The sequence below is a fragment of the Zootoca vivipara genome, chromosome 15 (genome assembly GCF_963506605.1).
Source record: "Zootoca vivipara chromosome 15, rZooViv1.1, whole genome shotgun sequence".
NCBI classification, from domain to species: domain Eukaryota; kingdom Metazoa; phylum Chordata; class Lepidosauria; order Squamata; family Lacertidae; genus Zootoca; species Zootoca vivipara.
In genome coordinates, this window is record NC_083290.1 from 38,458,186 (window position 1) to 38,478,363 (window position 20,178).

Here is a 20,178-nt window from a genome sequence, read left to right on the forward strand (position 1 = left end):
TTGGGTGCGGGGAAGAGAGGAGAGAACATGATCTATAGCTGGATCAATAACAGGATATAGATTGTCGAAAGATGCTCCTAATGATTTTTGCCAGCTGTCATCTTTCAGCCTCGGTCTCCCAATCCTTTAAGGCTTTCATCTGCTCTCCACTCAGATTAATTAACCTTGCCAGGGCTCTCAAGTCACTGAGAAGAAGAAAGGAGCCTGCAATGATTTTGTGGAAGCTGAGGTCTGCCCTAGCTAGTGTAACAAAATTGGGGAAGAGACCCACTGCTTAAATTCATGAGATTGGCTTAACAATCCTGTGATTTCTCTCTCACACTCTCTCTTTTAAATCTTCTTTCCTGCCTTCTAGCTTTGGAAAATTCAACTTTGCCCTGTGCACAACCTGCAGAAAGAGACAATGCACGTGCTCTTGGAAACCATGAATATCTTTAATAAAAAATATTAATATGCAGAACCACAGGAGTTCCGGGTACCTGTCATCTTAAATTGCAGAAGGCCCAGTCCACAAACAGTGGGTCCAGAAAATCCTGTTGACACAAAAAGTTCAGGTCCAATAAATAGTAACACCTTAGAGGTCCGGGCCTGAAGGAAATCAGATTAGCCTCAACTAGAACCAGGGTCTTCTCAACACTGGCCCCGACCTCATGAAATGCTCTGTCTCCTGAGACCAGGGCCCTGCGGGACCTGATTTCTTTCCGCAGGGCCTGTAAGACAGAGTTGTTTCACCTGGCATTTGGCCTGGAGCCAACCTGATCCCCTCCCCCATTTTCCCTTTCTTTTTCCCTTTTGTATGAGGCTTAATTTTTAATTTTTAATTTTAATGTATTTAGTCTTGTTGTTGAATTGTATTTTAACTAGTTGTTTTATATTTGGTATTAGCCGCTCTAAGCCCGGCCTTGGCTGGGGAGGGCGGGGTATAAATAAATTATTGTTGTTATTATTATTATTATTATTATTATTATTATTATTAGTTTAAGCACTGAGAGCAAGAGCAAGAAATTATCCCCCCTCCCCAAAAGTTGACTTAAATTTGCCTCTATGCACACTTATTAAAGGTAACCCTGACCGTTAGGTCCAGTCACAGACGACTCTGGGGTTGCAGTGGTCATCTCACTCTATAGGCCAAGGGAGCCAGGGTTTGTCCGCAGACAGCTTCCGGGTCTTGTGGCCAGCATGAATAAGCCATTTCTGGCAAACCAGAGCAGCGCACAGAAATACCATTTACCTTCCCGCCGGAGTGGTACCTGTTTATCTACTTGCATTTTAACGTGTTTTCAAACCGCTAGGTTGGCAGGAGCTGGGACCGAGCAACGGGAGCTCACCCCGTCACTGGGGATTCGAACCGCTGACCTTCTGATCAGCAAGCCCTAGGTTCTGGTGGTTTAGACCACAGAGCCACCCGCGTCTCATGCACACATATTAGCATAGGTCAAATATTCTACAAATTTATGCTGGGCCTTTTAAGTTCCTAAGAAAGCCCCAATTTTGCATGATGTTATTGAGCCTCAGAAGTCCATTCTATTCAGTTTTAGGTTGGAGGAAAGGAGGAAAGCAGTAAGTTCTCAAGTCATCTTGATGTGCAGAGGGGCAGCCTATGGGGAAGAACATCCCAGGTGAGAATTTAGATGGCCTGAGAAGCAACCTTCCAGCTACTGTAGGTTAATTGGTTGGAAACCTTTCCTAGCCTGACATGGTTCAGAGACATTGGGAAGGTGGCTTATGTCATTTTTAAGATAAATTGTTTGGAAAGGAATGAGAGTGAAATTACATGCATCAGTTTTGCTTTAATATTATGCATGTTATTGTTATTACTGCTCTGCCCTAGATAGCTTAACACAATTTGTCTGGTTTGTGTTAATATTTGATGATCCTGGTGATACTGTGTTATTCAGTGAAAGGCTTATGAATGGTTGAATTCTTGATATTCCGTCTATTAACTGAATTGTTGTTATAACTAAATTAACATTCCCTCCATTTCGGATGTTCAGGCTGCGAGTGCTCAAGCTTTCATAGTCAAAACAGCACCACCCACCCACAACAGGGAGCTCATCAGCAGGCTGAGGGAAACCCAGAAGACTTGTGATTTACAAAAGTGGGCTTTTTAAAAAGGGGGGGGAACCCTAGGGGTACTTCCAAAAATAATCCATAGAGCTTGCTTCAAGATCACAGAATGCTGACTGACTGTTGAAGGGGGGAATGAAAAATGAAGGGAGGAAGAGGGAAAGGAATAGATTTGCTGGAGTGCTGGAAAGCATCACTCGGCAGCGCAATGCAATGTGCAGAATGCACTTCTTGATCTGTATTGCTGATTTGAGGGGGCGTATGCATTATAAACAGCTTTGAGCACAATCTTCTGGGAATTCTGTTTAATTCAATTTATGTACAGTGGTGCCTCGCTAGACGAATTTAATTTGTTCCACGGGTCTTTTCTTATAACGAAAAATTCATCTAGCGCATCCCATAGGAATGCATTGAAATTTTTTTATTTTATTTTTTGCCCATGGGAACGCATTAATTGAATTTCAATGCATTCCTATGGGAAACCGCGATTCGCTAGACGAATTTTTCGTAAAATGAATTCGTCTACTGAGGCAACCTCCGCTAGAAAAAACCTTTCGTTAAGTGAAAATTTTGTTAAGCAGGGCATTCGTTAAGCGAGGCACCACCACTGTATCGCTTTATGCTCCCAGCAGAAGTCCCAAAGTGATTTACAGCAACAGTGTCATACAAAATATGCAATACAAATTCATTAAAATGAAACAAATATACTGACAGCCAGTGTGGTATAGGAGTTAAAGGTTAAAGATGAGAGTGATGGACTAGGACCCAAGGGGACCCAGACCCTGGTCAGTTGATTGACTAGCTTTTGGTTGATTATTTCTGGTGTACTTTCTTATGTAGTTGAAGTGGATAATTTATGTGTGATGTTTGTGGATGTACACATTTCTTTTATTCGTTATTACATTTTCTTCCCCCCTGTCCACCAGAGCTCAAGGTAGTATGCGACGGTTTTCCCCCTCCCCATTTTATCCTTACAACAACCCTGTGAGGTAGGTTAGGGTGAGAAACATTGACTGGCCCAAGCTTTATGGCCAAGTGGTGATTTGAACCCTGGTCTCTCAGGTACTAGTCTTAACTTCACTGGCTTTGCCATGAAAATGTGCCCTTGCAAAGCAATGAGCTTTGATTGGTGGCCTAAAACCCATAGTGCACTGGGGTGGGGAGGACAGTTGAGAGGGAAGGTTGATGTTTTCAAAACCTTGGCTTGAGTGAATTTTTCTGCATAAGTACCAACGGTCCCTCCTGTATGCCTGACTCCAGCGGTTTGTAGAGATAACTGTTCCACTTTGGATACTTTAATTATTAACACTAGACACTTTCGGGATTCTAAAGTGCCGCATGGAAAGCAATTACCAGGCAGAAGCCTCCTTGTTCTTGGGGCTAGGCAATCAAATATGAAAAGGACTAGAGAATGGCAAAAGCATGTGAAATGTAGGTATTGGCAGCACACTGTTCCCCCTGATCTAACGTTACTGTGGACATATTGCAGCCTCTCAAAAGCACTTTGAGTGTGGCCTGGGGAGAATCCCAAGAAGAGGCTTGGAGGTCCACATTTGGCCTCTGATCCTCAGGTTCAGGGCTAGCCCTACGGCCGGCTGGGTGGCGCAGGGCACTACGGCGCCGGCCCGCCAGGAGGGCACCGCGAGCTGCGCCTGCCCGCTGGCCGGCTGGTGCGCCGGTCCGCCACGCAGCTGCGCCCACAGCAACCGCGCTGTGCCTGCCCGCCCGCCGCGCAGCAGCGCCTGTGGCAGCCGCGCTGCGCTCGCCCACCCACCGCGCTGGGAAATGGGGCAGGGGGGCGCCGGAGGGGAAACGGGGCGGGGGCGCCGGAGGGGAAACGGGGCGGGGGGCGCCGGAGGGATCAGTCGCTCCACGGCACCAGGGGCGCTTAAGATGGCCCTCCTCAGGTTCTCCAACCTCGCCATAGAGCAGGGGTACGCAAGCTAAGGCCCGGGGGCTGGATCCAGCCCAATCCGGCCTGCAGATGGTCTGGGAATCAGTGTGTTTTTACATGAGTAGAATGTGTCCTTTTTTTACAATGCATCTCTGGGTTATTTGTGGGGCATAGGAATTTGTTCATTCCCCCCACAAATATAGTCTGGCCCCCCACAATGCCTGAGGGACAGTGGACTGAAAAGGTTTGCTGACCCTTCCTTTTCTTTTTTCTTCTCCTTTTTATTTTTCTTCTTTCTTTCCTTTTTTCATATATATGCGCTTATTTGAAATATATATGTATGTGTGTATGTGTGAGGGGGGTGGGGGAGAGCACCCAGGGAGGACAATGGAAGCGGTGGCAGCAGCAGCTCCACAGCTAAGCAACCGATAGTTATTGTGGTGGTACTGGGCCCAGGATGGTGGTACTGGGCCCAGATTCTCACACCAGATGGAAAGAGATACCTGATTACCATCATCAACGATGACTATTCCAGGTACACTGACACATCTCATTGAAGCAAAAACATGAGATGCTTGGGAAATTGTAGTTGTTTTCGTCAGAAACAAGTTCCAGTGCAAGTAACAAATACCCCATACAGACAACAATGGGGAATGCAAAGGAAAAGAAGAGGAAGTATATATAAGAAACAGTGTATCGATCACCAGAAAACCATGCCCTAAACTAAATGGAATACAGTAGTGGAAAGAGAAAACCGCAAGCTAGTGATTGAGATGGTCAGATACATGGTTGCTGGATGCTAACCAGCCTCCTTAGAACTGGGATGAAGTAAGAATGAGGACTTTATGGGCCATGGCCAAATAACGTCTGCTCAGAGTAGACCCATTTAAATCACTGGGCCCATGTTAATCATGTTTATGAATTTCAGTGGGTCTGCAATGAGTAGGACTTGCCCACTGACTGGTTACTAGTGGGGTAAAGCAAAAACAATACATTATTGACCTGAAATGTTGTCCATCCGAAGAAATGATTGCAGTTGCCCTTGCCCAAGCTGCTGCCCATAGATCACCTTTGCAATTTTCAAAAGAAGTTGAACATTATAGCACAGCATAATCTCAATGGGAAGGGCTGTTGGAAAAGCAATGGCATGTGGATAGTTGAATCAGCCGGTGTGGTGCCTTACTTATATTGTTAGACTGCAACTCCTATATTCCCTATAGACCAGGCTGACTGGGGCTGCTGGGAGTTGCAGTCCATCAACATATGGAGGGCACCATGTTGGCTACCCCCAGTACATCTTCTGAAGGTGCAATTAGTCTTGGTTCTCCAACAGTGAGAGGAGCTACATCTGTGGTGGTTAAATCTTACTTGCTTATCATCTCCTATTTAATCTAAGCAACTTCTCTGACTTTCTGTTCCTGTTTTTCTGCTGCAGCCACGCAGTTTGTTGTTGCAGTAAAATATTATAAAGAAGCAATTCCACTGAGTGCAAGGCTGACTGATTTTGTCCGCAACGCTAGCATTACACTAACAGTACTGAGTAGAACCATTGTCAAACAGCTTCAAGAAAGAAAGAAATGCTTTCAAAAGCAAGAGAAACTTCAGCTTCTGTCTACTACTGTGAGGGGATGGGACATGGCGGGTGGCTGTTTGTCTGGCTCATCGGGTACGGGCATTTTGGGGGGTCCTGCAATGAGACCCCTTTGAAAGGGGCAGCAGCAGTGAAAGGTGGATTGCCATGAACCTCGTGAGTTCCTGAAAAAAGGCACTGACTGTACTGTAGTAAAGCTTTGAAATTTGCGCTTCTGATAGAGAGAATTGATATCCACACAAGGTCCAGATCAGGGATTCCACTATGACGCTACAAAAACAGGACAAAACAACAACAACCCAGAACTTCTCTGACATGAAAAGTTACAGGATTTCAGCAGGATGCTATAAGGCAGGCATCTCCAAAGTCCATCCCTGTGGCAGTTTATTTCCTGGGGTAAAATCCTTAAAAAAGCTCAACAACTTCAATCCCAAAAAAGCTCAACAACTTCTTTCAGCCCTCACACATGTTCATTTCATCAAATCTGGCCCTCTCTGAAAAAAGTTTGGACACCCCTGCTATAAGAGATGTATTGAGTGGAAATGAAGCAGTATGTCCACCCAAATAATTTTGGATGGCACAAGCAGTATTGCAAGCAGGTTCAGGCCCCAATGCCATAGTGAGCACAAATAATCATGATTGCACAATAAAAAGGACACCTGGAGGAACCATTAATTATTAAACTCCATTATCCTATTTTGTTGTTTAGAGACTTACGTTAACATTGTAAACTCATCTTTGCTTCCTCCCCCTCTTTTCCTCTTCATGTTAAAGGAAATCCTAGTTCTAGTTGCTTTTTTCTGTTAAATTTCCCACTGGTTGTTTCTTCTGTCAGGAAACTGATAAGCTGGAGGCATGGCAGAATGGGATCTTATGCAGCCCTACCTGTAGATGTCAGGGAATTGAATTCGGGCAGATCATCTGCCACTGAGCAGATTTGCATGAGACAAGGTGAAACAGCTGCCACTCCCAGGTGGAAGATTCTGGTCCAACTAAAAGAAAGAAGATGAGGGAGACAGATCTGGACCCAGTGGGGCACAATGACCCTGGAATTTCTCCTTCACAAACTCCACCGAAATGATTGGGAGCTGCACAAGAGCATCATAATGCTTGTTTGCAGCTCCTGTTCCTGTCAATGGGACTTGTGCAGGAGAATGTCCCAGTGGATCTTGCCTCCTGTTTTTTATTGGGCCCTTTGTGGGGGGGGGGCATCTGCTCCGGGTGTCACAAGGAGACAAGGCATAATTCAGTGGCAGTGCAGCTGTTTTTATTCTGAACCACCAAGCTACAAGGTTTCTCCACTTTATACTGCATTTAACAGTCATGATCAGGGGTACCAATTTGAATAAAATATGGGGGGGCAAGTAAGCCTCACCCCACATAATTTATCAGAAGACACGGCGCACACACACCATTTGAATGGCCATGCCCATCAACTCTGGGGGCCCCACCCCTTCAAAAAAAATTATTTGGGGGGGGTTGAAGGGACCTCACCCCCTAGGAGTTGGCTCCTATGGTCATGATCAGGGGTCAGCAACCTTTTTCAGCCGTGGGCCAGTCCACCGTCCCTCAGACCATGTGGTGGGCTGGACTATATTTTTTGGGGGGTGGATGAATTCCTATGCCCCACAAATAATCCAGAGATGCATTTTAAATAAAAGGACACATTCTACTCATGTAAAAACACGCTGATTCCTGGACTGTCTGCAGGCCGGATTGAGAAGGCAATTGGGCCGGATCCGGCCCCCGGGCCTTAGGTTGCCTACCCCTGGTCATGATGATTCATTTATCTATTAGTCCTATCTTTACCCATCACTGAATGGTCCCAGGGTGGATTGCAAAAAAGGATGATGATCCCCACTGGTGTTCACATGAACATGCTACAGTCTAGCTCAACCTTCCCCCAACATGGTACCCTTAAGGTTTTATTGTATGGCAGCTCCCATCAGCATTCCTTACCATTGGCTATGCTGCCTGCTGGGAGTTCCAACAATATCTGAATAGCACCAAGCTGGTCTAGCTGCTGTATTAACGGTAGTATCAATGGATTTCTGTAGTGCCGTTCTACAGGGCAAAGTCTCAAGGTCTATGCACCTTATGATCTATGAAAGTAATTTGGGGTTCGGGCATCCTCCCCACCCCAACATCCATTCCACAATTGTTTCGAACCCACATCCCATTGTTCTCTCCACACCAAGGAATCGCTTGGGAGGGAAACTGAGGTTACATTAAGCATTGTAAATGAAACGAGAGGGCCTGTTATTAAAAATAAAATATGCCAAATTCTCCCACAACTTGCAGAGCAGTTCATAAATATGATGGCTTAATTTCATCTGTAATCCAAATGGCTGATGAAGCATTACACAGCTCTCTGTTAATTGAAGTTGTTAACAAAGCTAGAGAGAGGGGGTGGGGAGAGAGAGATTATTATGTATAGACTTTTATTCTTCAGGGGTGTCATTATAATTGATCATAAATGGAAATGAATTTGTCACCTCCAAATGCCTCTGTGGGCTCCCCAAACACAGCTATTTGGAAGCTGAGCTATATAGACAGAGAGGCCCATTGAGAAGCACAAATATGTTGGGACTTCCTCGTGCAATGAGTACTCAATTTATGGGATTCATTGTTGAAGGTGTGTGGACAATGGAAGCTGTCCCGTCCACCTCAGTCTGCCCTCAGGTAGCCCCCACCTGCCTGCCTTCTTTCATAAACCCAGTTTAGCAGGTATCTGGAGCATAGCTGTCAAGTTTTCCCTTTTCTCACGAGGAAGCCTATTCAGCATAAGGGAATTTCCCTTTTAAAAAGGGAGAACTTGACAGCTATGATCTGGAGGGCTACAGAAATTCTGCTGCAGGCCCGTATTGAGAACATATCAGGGAGCTATGTAAAGGCCCTTTAGGAAGCCAACAGAACAGAACATAATAGATCCCAAGGATCATCTAATCCAGGCATCCCCAAACTGCGGCCCTCCAGATGTTTTGGCCTACAACTCCCATGTTCCCTAGCTAACAGGACCAGTGGTCGGGGAAGATGGGAATTGTAGTCCAAAACGTCAGAAGGGCCGAAGTTTGGGAATGCCTGATCTAATCCAACCCTCTGCAATGCAGGAATATGCAGTTGGCCCATTTTGGTATTATCAGCACCACGTTCTAACCAACTGAGCTAAACCTGAATGAGCAACATCTAGCAGTCACCATAGTCTCTGGGACCTACATCAAGTAAGGCTTGACACATCAAAAGCAATGCCTTAAATTGAAAGAGGACATAGAAACTCTGATCAATGGAGACTCTGGAGCATGTGGGTAATTATAGAAATAATTGAAGGGTACTTTCCTCCTAGCAGGGACCTTTATTACCCTCCACCTTAGCCTGAAAGGCAGGTTTTGCCATATTCTGTATGCATATAAGACAACCGCATATTGATCAGAGTCGTAAACAAAGACTCATTATTCCACTGCCTTAAGTATCTATATTTTGAGCATGCTGTTTAAAGTAATAATTATTTGACTTCTCCGATAACTGCTTGTTAGCAATGGGCTATTTGTTTTATAGAGAAAGGGCCGCCTACTGTGAGTGTGCATTAAATGTTTTATTGATGCAACTGTAGCAGGAGCTTTTAGAATGCACGTTCCTTAAACACTGGCTCCTAAAGGCACTAACAGATCATATACCCAGAAATTAAGTGCAGGTGTTACCTGGAAGAAACCAAATTCCCTTAAAGGATACTTCATTGTTGGAGAATTCCCAGGGGGACCCAGTTGTGCTTTACACCAGAAGGGCACCTCTAAAATATATAGGAACCGTTTATATCCTATATAAATATATATAGGAACTGTTGGCCCAGCTACTAGTGGAGACTGGTCCATTAGGAAGAATGGGGCACTGCGCCTCAGTCGACACTCAGCCAGCCTCTCCCAACCTGCCTTCTTACTTACACCCAGCCTAGTGGGTAGTCCTGGCTATCAGTTTCAACCTGGTCTCTGTTTTTCCCTTTTCAGTAGAACTCATTAGAGAGGAGAATTATAGGAACAAAGCTAGAATTATATGAGCCAGGCTGTCTCTGGCTCTGGCTCTGCCTATTATCGGCTTTAACTGTCCTCCCTGCCCTCTGCCAGTCATAATGGGCAGCCAACATGGTACCCTTCAGATGTTGTTGGATTCCAATGTCCATCAGCCTCAGCCGGCATGGCGAACGGTCAATTACGATGCCCAGAAACATCTAGAGGACTCCATGTTGATTATGCCTGGTCTACACCAGTGAGAGGTGGTGCCCTGCAGCTCACCAGATATCGTTGGGCTTCAACTCCCAGCAGCCCCAGCAGCCAACATCACCTGTGGTCAAGGATGATGGGAATTGTAGTCCAGCAACATTGAAAGCTTACATGTTCCCCACCCACCCCTGCTCTACACGGAGTGGCAGCATCTTTCCAGGGTTTCATACATACAGGAGTCTTACAGAACTCTAGCTGGATTGAACATGGAACCTTCTATATGGGTAGCAAGCACCCTATCAGAAAGCTACAGACCTTCCCAGTCTTGGCAGTCTAAGAATCACAGGAGGGCTGAATAACAATCCCATGCACTTCCCAGAGGTATCTGGTTGACCACATGATGTTGATCCAGCAGGGCTTTTTGTTATGGTCTTAGGAAGTTGCCTTTAGTGTGCAGCAGGGCAATATTTTCTTCGCCTCCCATCTTGTGTGATTTGCTGGTATATGCTTGAACCACATCTGCAAAATAATGACAGTCTGGAAGCAGCCTGTCTGATTGCCACAGTTTCATGCACTCATGTCACATGAATAATGTGGTGCTAATTCCTGGCATGTCCAAAAAACCAAACAAATGATGGAATGTGTAGACTACCGCAATCTATCCAGCCTCCCATCTAAGAATTGGCCAGAGAATCCTGAAGCCTCTGCTGCAAATTGAAAGTCTAAAATAATGTTGTTTCCACATTTGCAATGATAATGGGATGAAGAGTAAGTTCTTCTGCTGCATGGATCTTCCTCTTTTCCTGCCTGCCTGCCTGCCCACCTGCCCTTTATTGATATTCCACATTCTTTCTCCAAGGAGCTCAAAGTTACACACATTCTCCTCCCCTTCCTCTTTAAATACCCAGAGAGAGAGGCAGTCACTGGCCCAAGGTCACCCAGTGAGCTCCTTTGCCAAGTGGAGATTTGCATCCTAGTCCCCCAGGCCCTAGTCTGACACTCTAACCATTAGACCACAGTGGTTTTCTGAGATCATTGTCACAGGCCCTGCTTAAGTGCCTCCACCACTGGAGGTTGGGCAGGTTTCTGCTGTTGGGGTGCACTGCATAGTCCAGTCTTCACCAAGCCAGTGCTCCCTAGATATTTTGGGCTACAGCTACCATCCACCCCACTTAACCCACACTTTCCAATACACTTTCCTTATTGCAAAAAGTCTGGTTTTGGAGGAAGGGGAGTGGGTTTGCTGTGCAAGAGCACAAAATCACCTTTAAGTGTGCAACCTGAATTTGCTACTGGGTGCTATTGAGTCCCAACCTGAAAACAGTGACAGTCTCAACATGCCCCAATTGTGTGAATAAGCGTTGCTACACACAATTATCTGCTCACCTCTCAGTGACTGCATGTAAAAAAATGATACATATCCAGTGATGGAGATTGATTTGTATGACTGCTGAACCTATTCATTTAACTGGTCACTGCAACCTAATGCAAACCAGGCTGACATAGAAAGTCAGCCTAGTCTGAAGCTAGCTTAGGAAGGCTTGGTGTGAGCCGGCCATTCCAGGTGGAGTTTCGAAAGCAAACAAATATATATATAGTTTCCCCTCTCTGGATTCTTTCTCTTTGTATTTCTTCTTTTTTTCTTCCATCCAGGAAATTTGCAAATATACACTTTCAAGAGTGAGTGACCATAAGGATCTGGAATGTGTTACTTGAGACACAGCGAATGCAAATTAACGTTGCCTTCACATTCTGCCGCGGCAATAAAAATAAAGGGGAATGTTGACATCAGCCTGAATGTCGAATTAGCTTTTGCATAATGTGGTGTGAGAGCGAGGTGTTGAAACCTGCCTGAGAGACTTTCCAAACTGCAGTGAGGAACTGTTCTGGCAGCCCAACGCAAACTGCCGATGGTTTCCAGAGGTCCACATGATGAGCTGTTCTTTTTGGTCACCGTTGAAGGTGCTGGGCTTTTCTGCTTCTCAAAGCCAGCCATTTTGTCTCACTCTTTCTATTGGTTTCCTTTCAAGCTCGTGTTCTTTAAGAGCAAGAATTACAGCCTCGTGAGCCGCTGTGTGAAAAGAGCAGCTTTATAGTTCCAGAAAACATTGGCTGCCTGTTCTAATTCTGCTTACAAGGTTGCTTTTAGAACGACCACAGGAATGCTTTGAGTTGGGCTAGGGATGGCCTGAAAGAAGCAGTTTCATGTTGCTCTGGGGGGAAGTCTAGCAGAATGTTTCTTCTCCTCTAAAATGTCCATGATTTTTAGAACATAAATTCCTAATCTCACAAAGGAAAAGAGCCAAGGCCTCCAATATTTCCCTCTTGAACCTCTAACATTCCGCAAATGAAAATGAGGGCATACCTAGAGTTGTTCTGTTTTTGTGCAGGTCATAGCCTGAGTCCTACCCTCATGACAGCCTCTGTTCTTGTCAGGAATGAGCTATACATAGGCAGCTATCAGTGAGGTGTCAGGAGTCAATGGGGGAAGCCAGGAGTTACTACCAAGCACCACACTAGAGCTTGAAGAGCCAAAGTGTCCTCTGCCCCCCATGAGATGTGTGTACAATGCAATGTGGCCCGCCCCTGCTGCTGCTGCTGCCTGCAGGGTGCCCAGGCCGCCCGATCGCCCCCACCTGCAAGCCACCTTACCTACACTGGCTCGCCACAACCACTGCTACCACAACAAGGCCAAAGCGTCCTGCACTGCCACAAGGCCTCCATTGAGGTACGGTGGTGGGCAGGCAGTTGCAGCAGTGAGTGGGCGGCTGAAGCAGTGGGCAGAGGCGGCCTGGGGGTGGTGCATGCAAAACAGATGGTTTGCCACTGAACAAATGCCCTTCCATGCATGGTGGTAAAGAGACCTGGTCTGCAAGGAAAGCTATCCTTTGGATCAGCTCTGTAGCTCAAGTAACGTCTGTGATTTATCCCTCTGGCAAACACAAGAGACCTCAGTTGGATCAGCCTAGAGGTCCAGCTTTCTAGTTCAGCATCCAGTTTCACACAGTAGTCAGCCAGATGTTTCTGCAAAGCCCACAAGAAAGGCATGAAGATCATAATAGCCTGCCCTTCCTCCCATTGCCTGCCAGCAAGTAGCCATCAGTACTGTAATACTTATGGGGGGGGGGTTGGCTCCAAGACTGACACATATATGTAAAAATCATATGTAACCAAACTCTTGGAGTTGCTCCACAGCTAGCCAGCCTGCCTTCTAGAAGACAGCTGGTGAGGGGTAGAGAGAGAGGGAGCATCCCTACCACTTCCAGAGCCACTGCCCCTCATAGGATGTGTTGTGGGCCTTGCCCAGGAAGCAAGGCCAAGAGCTTAAGAGCTCTCGCTCCAGGTCTGCTTGAGACTTGACTGGCTCAGTTTCAGCCAGCCAGCCTTAATCTGTGTATGGTTGAAATCAGGCAAGTCAAACACAGGTAAAATGAAGTATTACTGTATCTCACTTCCTTTGGGTGTGTCCATTCTCTATGGACATCATACCTAATAGCCCCTGGATCTTATTCTCCACAAGTTGATGTAAGCCAAGGAATGGGAAGCTGTGGACCTGCAAATGTTGCTGGACTACAACTCTCAACCTTAACCATTGGCTGGGGTTCCTGGGAGTTGGGAGTCCAACAACATCTAGAAGGCCACAGGTTCCCCACCCACACTCTCAGCCCTTTCTAAGGTTGTCTAAGTCAGTGTTTTCCAAGCTTGGGTCCCCAGATACAGTATTGTCAGATGAAAACTCCCATCATCCCTGGCCACTGGCTAAGCCTGCTGAGGAGGATGAGAATTCCACATATCAACGGTCTGCGGTGTGGACAATAACTTTTGTTGGTATGCCCTGAATCTGCGGCCAAACCATTTGTTTTGTAGGGAGCACACAAACACCCCACACAACTTCCAGTATTATTCGAAGCGTACTTAATATTACCTTTAAGCCTTGAAGCATAGCAAATTGGCCCATCTAAATCCTTGTTCTTTTCAGCATCCATAAGGATATGATTTTGAATGACAATGTGAAAATGCATGACCTGGTTTTCTTCACTTCATTTCCACCTGGGGTCTGCTAGTGGGGACTCTGGGGCTGGAAACCTTAATGGCAAAGCGGGGGCATGGGGCGTGGCAGACATGTTAATAAAAAGCAATCATCTGTCGTCTGCAGCCACATCTAGGATGGACGCAATCTGGATTTCATCCAACAGTGGGCAAAGACCAGATAATATATTGCTGCAGGCCAAGTGAAGTATTTCCATGCTCTGTCTGCTGGCTCCATGTGATCTTAGAACTGTGCTTTTCTGTAATTAGAGGATCCAGGACATTTATGAGGATAATCACAAGCCCTCCGCAGCCTCGAGGCTGGCCTCATGGAAAGGCATAAGCTTCTAAAGAAAGGATTCAAACAAAACCCCAAGCCTTGAACAGGCCAATTTTGTTCTTCAGCCTTCCTCCTCTATGTTCTCCCCTTTGTATGTCAGCACACTAAGCTGCCTCCTTTTTGCTCTTTGACAGTCACTTTCAGGTCTGACCTTTGAATGATTAGATTTGCAAGACAAGCAAGTGTCTTTTTCAAACAACAACTACTACACATTTTATCATCATTTATCAATTGTAACACTAACTTCCTGCTTTTTTATTATTAAAAAAAATCTGTTCTAGCTTTCTGTGTGTTGCGGAAGTATCTTTTGCCATTGTTGACATCCATGTAAATGAATTGGTGAGATCCAAGCATTCAGCCATATAATCTAGTACAGGGGTTCCAAAACTGTGGTCCACAGACCATCAGTGGTCTGTGAGCTTCATTCAGGTGAACCGTAGCATGTCTGCGGATTTGTGGCTGAAGACAGGAAACAGCCCATCCATCGCCCTAAATATTCGTATTGCTTTTAATTGTCATTTTATTGCTTCTTTTATTTCTTTGATTGCATGTATTACCGTTTGAATCCTATTGAAATCACGCAGTATCTGCCACAGCATGTTACAGTTACTGCAATGGGCAGAAAAATCATGAAGTGACCCTCCAAAACCCTCAGCAACTTTCAGGTGGTTCATGGGGGCAGGGACAGTTTGGGAACTGTCAGGGTTGTTGCGACTACTCCAGAGTAATGACTCTCCACATGCTTGTCTTTTAACAGTATTTATTGGTGCACTCTATTTACAGTGTAACGAGCTGTCGGATACATGTCTGCTCATTCCGATCCAGAATCCGGCACTGCCCCTTTACGCGACTTTGACCAACATAAAAGCCGCGGGACAGTGAATCTCCTCCCCTTTCTCCTCCTCCTTAATTCCGGTGCCGGGGGAAAGGGTCTATGATCTGTTTTTCCCCTGTCCCCCCCCCTTTCCGCCTCTCTCTCTCCCCTTCTGTGGAGCAGGGGCTCTCCCATGCTGCCAGAGACCTGGCACTCTCTCTCCCCGTTTCCTGACTAGTCCCTTCAGACCTCACGCTTTCATGGCTGCTTGGGGATGAACTGCTCCTGATGAGAGGAGGAGGTTCTCTATAATCTCTCCCCCTTACAGGAACCACTGACCCCAATAGTCATTTCGATTTTGGTGTTTCCACACACATGCAGGCAGAGCAAGGATGAACCTGGTGGCTCACCACTTCCATTGTGTCCTCCTCACTGGGTTCATCAACCTCCTGGGAACCTCCTGTCTCTCTTTTAATAATAGTGTTAGCTTCCAGAGTGATTTACAACACTGATCTTCCGTGGTCCTAATGCCACAGGTATTCAGAGGCATGCTGCCTCCAAAACTAGAGGGGATACAGAGCCATCCTGGCTGGTAGCCATTAACAGCCTTGCCCTCCATACACCCCGTTTAAAGCCATTTCTCAGTTTTATATTACACATGGAATTGCCACAACAAGAGACTCGTTTCTGCAGTAATTTTCCTTCTAAGCATGCTGAAGGCAATTGAATCAGTTGCAACACAGGGGGAAAGGGTTCATTCCCCACTTCCCACCTTGTGTGATGCTAATCATAAGGGTGGGAGGACACTCAAACCAGGCTTCTATTTGTTCTTCTGTCTATATGTACTTGGGTTTTACTGATTAAAATACACAAAGAAACTGGGAGTTTAATGTGCATGCAATCCCAAACTCCCCAATTAGAAAACAAAGCTCCCCCCTTGGAAATCAGAACATCAGGTATGATGTCAGCCAGCACTCCAAATGAAAACAAGTTGAGCCACGCTTGAGATGGAATCAAGGTGTGCTTCATCTAGGTGAAGGTGTCTCCAGCTGAAGGAAGAAAAAAAATTCAATAGAAGACAAGAACATTTCTGAAAACAGGACAAGCCGCATTTGTGTGGCTATTTCAAATTCCTTATATTGTGGGAGGGATATTTCTGGTGGCATCCAGTAATATAATTAGGGTTGCACAATACAAATCACATTAGCCAAAATGGTATGTGGCTGTGGTAGCAATACTTATGGTTCTAATGATGAAGTTCTGGCTCAACTGTGATGTTGAATACTTTCCTTCAACACTGTGTCTATGGCTCCTCCTGCTCCCTATCATTGTTATCTGGGCCAGAGCAAAAGGCAGGTGCAGAAGCACAAAGGCGGCAATGTTGAAGAGGAGGAGGAGCCAGAGCATGAAAGTACCTGTACCATTCAGAGTGGCATATAAAAGGGGTGGGGAACCTTTTTCAGCCAAAGGGCCACATTCCCTTCTGGACAACCTTCCAAGGGGCATATGCCCAAGATGCCAAAAGCAGCAGAGCAAACTCTTTATCCTCCATTCAGACAAGCAGGAGGCAACAGCAGAACTCAAGGACACATTCCAGCCAGACAAAATCACATGAGGTACAAAACAGGGCCACTGAGAGGTGTGGCCTCTGGAGAGTATCGAGGGCCTAACAGTAAGACCTGGGGGGGGGGCTCCCAGTTCAGTTCCAATTCATTTCCCCAGCCTGAGGTTCCCTATCATTGACATGGAAGCAACAAACACTTTGCCAGGTGTGCTTTTCTTGCCACTGTGGTACCCCAAAACTGAAATGGGTGAAATCCTGCCTTCAGTGTGACTCTAACGTCCATAACCCACTGGAAGTGAAACAATGAATGTTTGAAGGTTTGGCCGCTTTGGAAATGAGAGATCCATGGGAGATTTGCCCAGCTTCTGTGGTTGCTGGGCACTTGAGTTCCTTTTCTTAAAGAAAAAAAAATCAAAGTGATCCTTTTCAAATGGAATTAAGAAAATCTGCTGCGTATATTGATGCGTCAGTCAGAGTAGTGATTACATAAAGCCCATTTAACACGTAGCTTTTCTTGTTCACTGGTCTCTTCCACCCATGTGCTTTTTTGTTTGTCTTCCCGACTGCCTGGAAATGCAATGTGTTCCTTCTCTCCTTGCACCCTGATTGCGGCGGTGGAAAATAATTGGGTGCAGCAGGGCATGTTGGATGGTGGCTTTAATCCTGATCCAGGTGGCTGGAATCCAGTGCAGGATTTACAGTGCCCTGACCCTGAGCTGTCAAGAAGGAACAGCTAGATAAATGGCGTGGGCGGGTTAGTGTAATAATCGTTTGTTTGATGTGACAAAGCCTGATAGGCCTTGATTTACTTACAGACTGATAGGCTTTTAATTGAGCACCTCTATCCCAGTCACATCAAAGGCAGGGAAGCTGACAAGGAGCCCTTTTACCGAAAGCTACTCCGTGACTGACAGATCCTGTATGCTAATTTTGCTGGAGAGAGAGGCAATGTTCTCCCTTGGATTGGCCAGGCCTCACCTCGAAAACAGCCCTTTTTTCCAGGGGGAGTGTCTTCCTCTCCATTTATCCAATGGCTCCAGCAAGGAAAACGTTCCCTGTACAATTCAGCAGTGTGTGCATGGTGACTTCCAAAAGAACATAAGAGCCCTACTGGACCAATAAACACCCACCTAATCCAGCATCCTGTTCTCACAGTGACCAACTAGATGCCTATGGGAAGCTGAGGAGCAGGACAGGAACCCAAAACTGTAGAACTCCTTCCCACTTAGGAACCCCAGCAACTGACATTCAGAGCCACACTATCTCTGTGTCAGGCTTCAGCCCTGCCCAGACCACTAAACTGAAGTCTGCTCATATGAAGAGTGCAAGGGGGAGCAGGACCCTCTGTCAGATCACCATACCGCCAGTGATCCTGAGGAACCAATGAGCCTGGGCATCCCAACAGGGTACCTGGCTATCTCTCAGACTTCACTGTTCTCCCCCAGGGCCAGAGGAGACAACTAGCCAGCAGGAACTTCTGAGCCACTGTCGTAGTGTCCAGCTAGCATAGCTGTCAAGTCTCCCGTATTCCCCGGGAAACCCCCGTTTTTCCAGCTGTCCCCAGCCGGAAAAAATGATTTTTTTTGTTTTTCCCCGGTTTATTCTGACGTGACGGCCATTTTGGAACTGGGCACAGCAGCATCAAAAGTCACTTCTGAGCATGCTCCGCCCAGTTCCAAAATGGCGGCAGCGCTACTTCCGGCCTGCTACTTCCGGTCCGGTCCCTTATTTCTCAGGCAGAAACTTGGCAAGTATGCCAGCTAGTTGCCCAGGAGGTTGCAAAAAAGGGTAGGAGGAAGCACACGGGTCACATCTACACCAAACATTTAAAGCCCATGGCTTCCTGCAAAGAATCCTGGAATCTGTAGTTTGTTAAGGGTGCTGGGAATTGTAGCTCATTTAAATGGGCTTTAAATGTATGGTGTGGATGTTACCATGGAAACAGATGCAAACAAGGCTCAGGGTATGACTGAGAGCCAATAAGGGGCGGAGCCTCCTGCTCCTATACGTACAAGATCCTAATCTGAGCTGCTTCCACTGAAGCAACAGTTCTCTTCAAAGCTCAAGCCTCCCTGACCTGGGGGAATAGACACTCTGAGGGCCCATTGCCACTGAATCACATCAGTGAAACTAAAGTGATATTTGCTTTCCAAGTGCTTACAGTCTAAAGCCAGCCTTTCTCAACTTGAGTCCTCAGATGTTGTTGGACTACAACTCCCATCATTCCTAGACAGCATGGCCAGGGGGTGATGGAGGCTGTAGTTCAAGAAAATCTGGCGACCCAAGGCTGAGAAAGGCTGGTCTAAGCAAATATTGGGAAGAGGAAGGGAGAGACAAAGAGATGCGGGAAAGAATGTGGGCAGTTGCCTTATTTCACATTCGACTAGTCCATCTAATGGCAGCAGCTTTCTGGAGACCCAGGGCAGATGTCTTTCCCATCACCTGCTGTTGTAACTGGACTCTTTCAAACTGGAAATTTGTTAGACTTTCTGGATTCAAAGCCATGAGCTTTACCTCTGAACGATGGTCTTTTCCTTAAAGAATCCTGAGAGCATAGAGGTTGGTATTGAGGCACAAGCAGTCACCAGGAATGGTTACCCTGAGGGGCAAGTGATGTTCCCATAGCTCAGCTGGCAGAGCATCTGCCTTGCTATGCCACAGGTCCCAGGTTCAATCCCTGGTGTCTCCAGAATAGGGCTGGGAAAAGCTTGGAGAGCTGCTGCCAGTTGGAGTTGTCAACACTAAGATCACACCAATGTTCTCATCTGGTTTAAGCCAGTTTCCTGTGTCCCTATGATAGTTTATGGAGTGGGTTGACCACTCAAGGATTATTACTCTTAAGTTTGAGTCAGCCCCACCAGCCTTCTATGAGGGCCAACCAGCCTCAATGAGAGTCAGCCTCCTGGGAGGGATTTGAAAACGGCCCATTCAGATATGTCACAAGTGGATACTTTTGTAGGCCTCAATAATTCCACATCTCTCTCTCTCTCTCCTCCCCCCTCCCCTTCCAAACTGCTGCCAAACCATTGGCCTTTTCTCATCATGGAAAACATTTGATGCCGTTCTAAGCTTCTGCCTCCATCTGCACTAGGATAATAAACAAAAGATGGCTTGAAAAGATGTGACATTTTTGAAAAGGGGGGGATGGGGCCGGTCTGTGCGATTGTTTTAGAAGTGTGTACGGAGTGCTGGTTTGCAGGATGCTAATGAATGGAACAGTTTCTTCCTCCTCCCTCCCTTCACACTTGAAGCAGAGGCATCCTGCCCCCATGTTCCCCTCAATATGAGGAGAGGAGGGAAGGAAAAGGTTCTGCCTGCCTAGTGTGGCCTGGAGAGACCATTTGGCCTTGAAGAGGGAGTGTGGTGTGGTGGTTAGAGTGTTGGACTATGGCACCATCCAGCATTGGAAATGGTATGTCCCCAAAATCCAGTTCCTGGGATTCACAGGTGCAGAGAGTGCTGTAATGCTCGGATCCTGGACTGATCCAGCAGTGCTCTTCTTTGCTCTTATGATCTCTCTGCATGGGAACCAAACAACTTGTAGGGCTGGATCAAGCCTCAAATGCACTGCCATTTAAACTGGATTACCCACAGTCTGTTCAAAAAGATCTTATGTGGGGTTTTTTGCCATTTTAAATATATCTCATGTGTTTTTCAGGATTTTC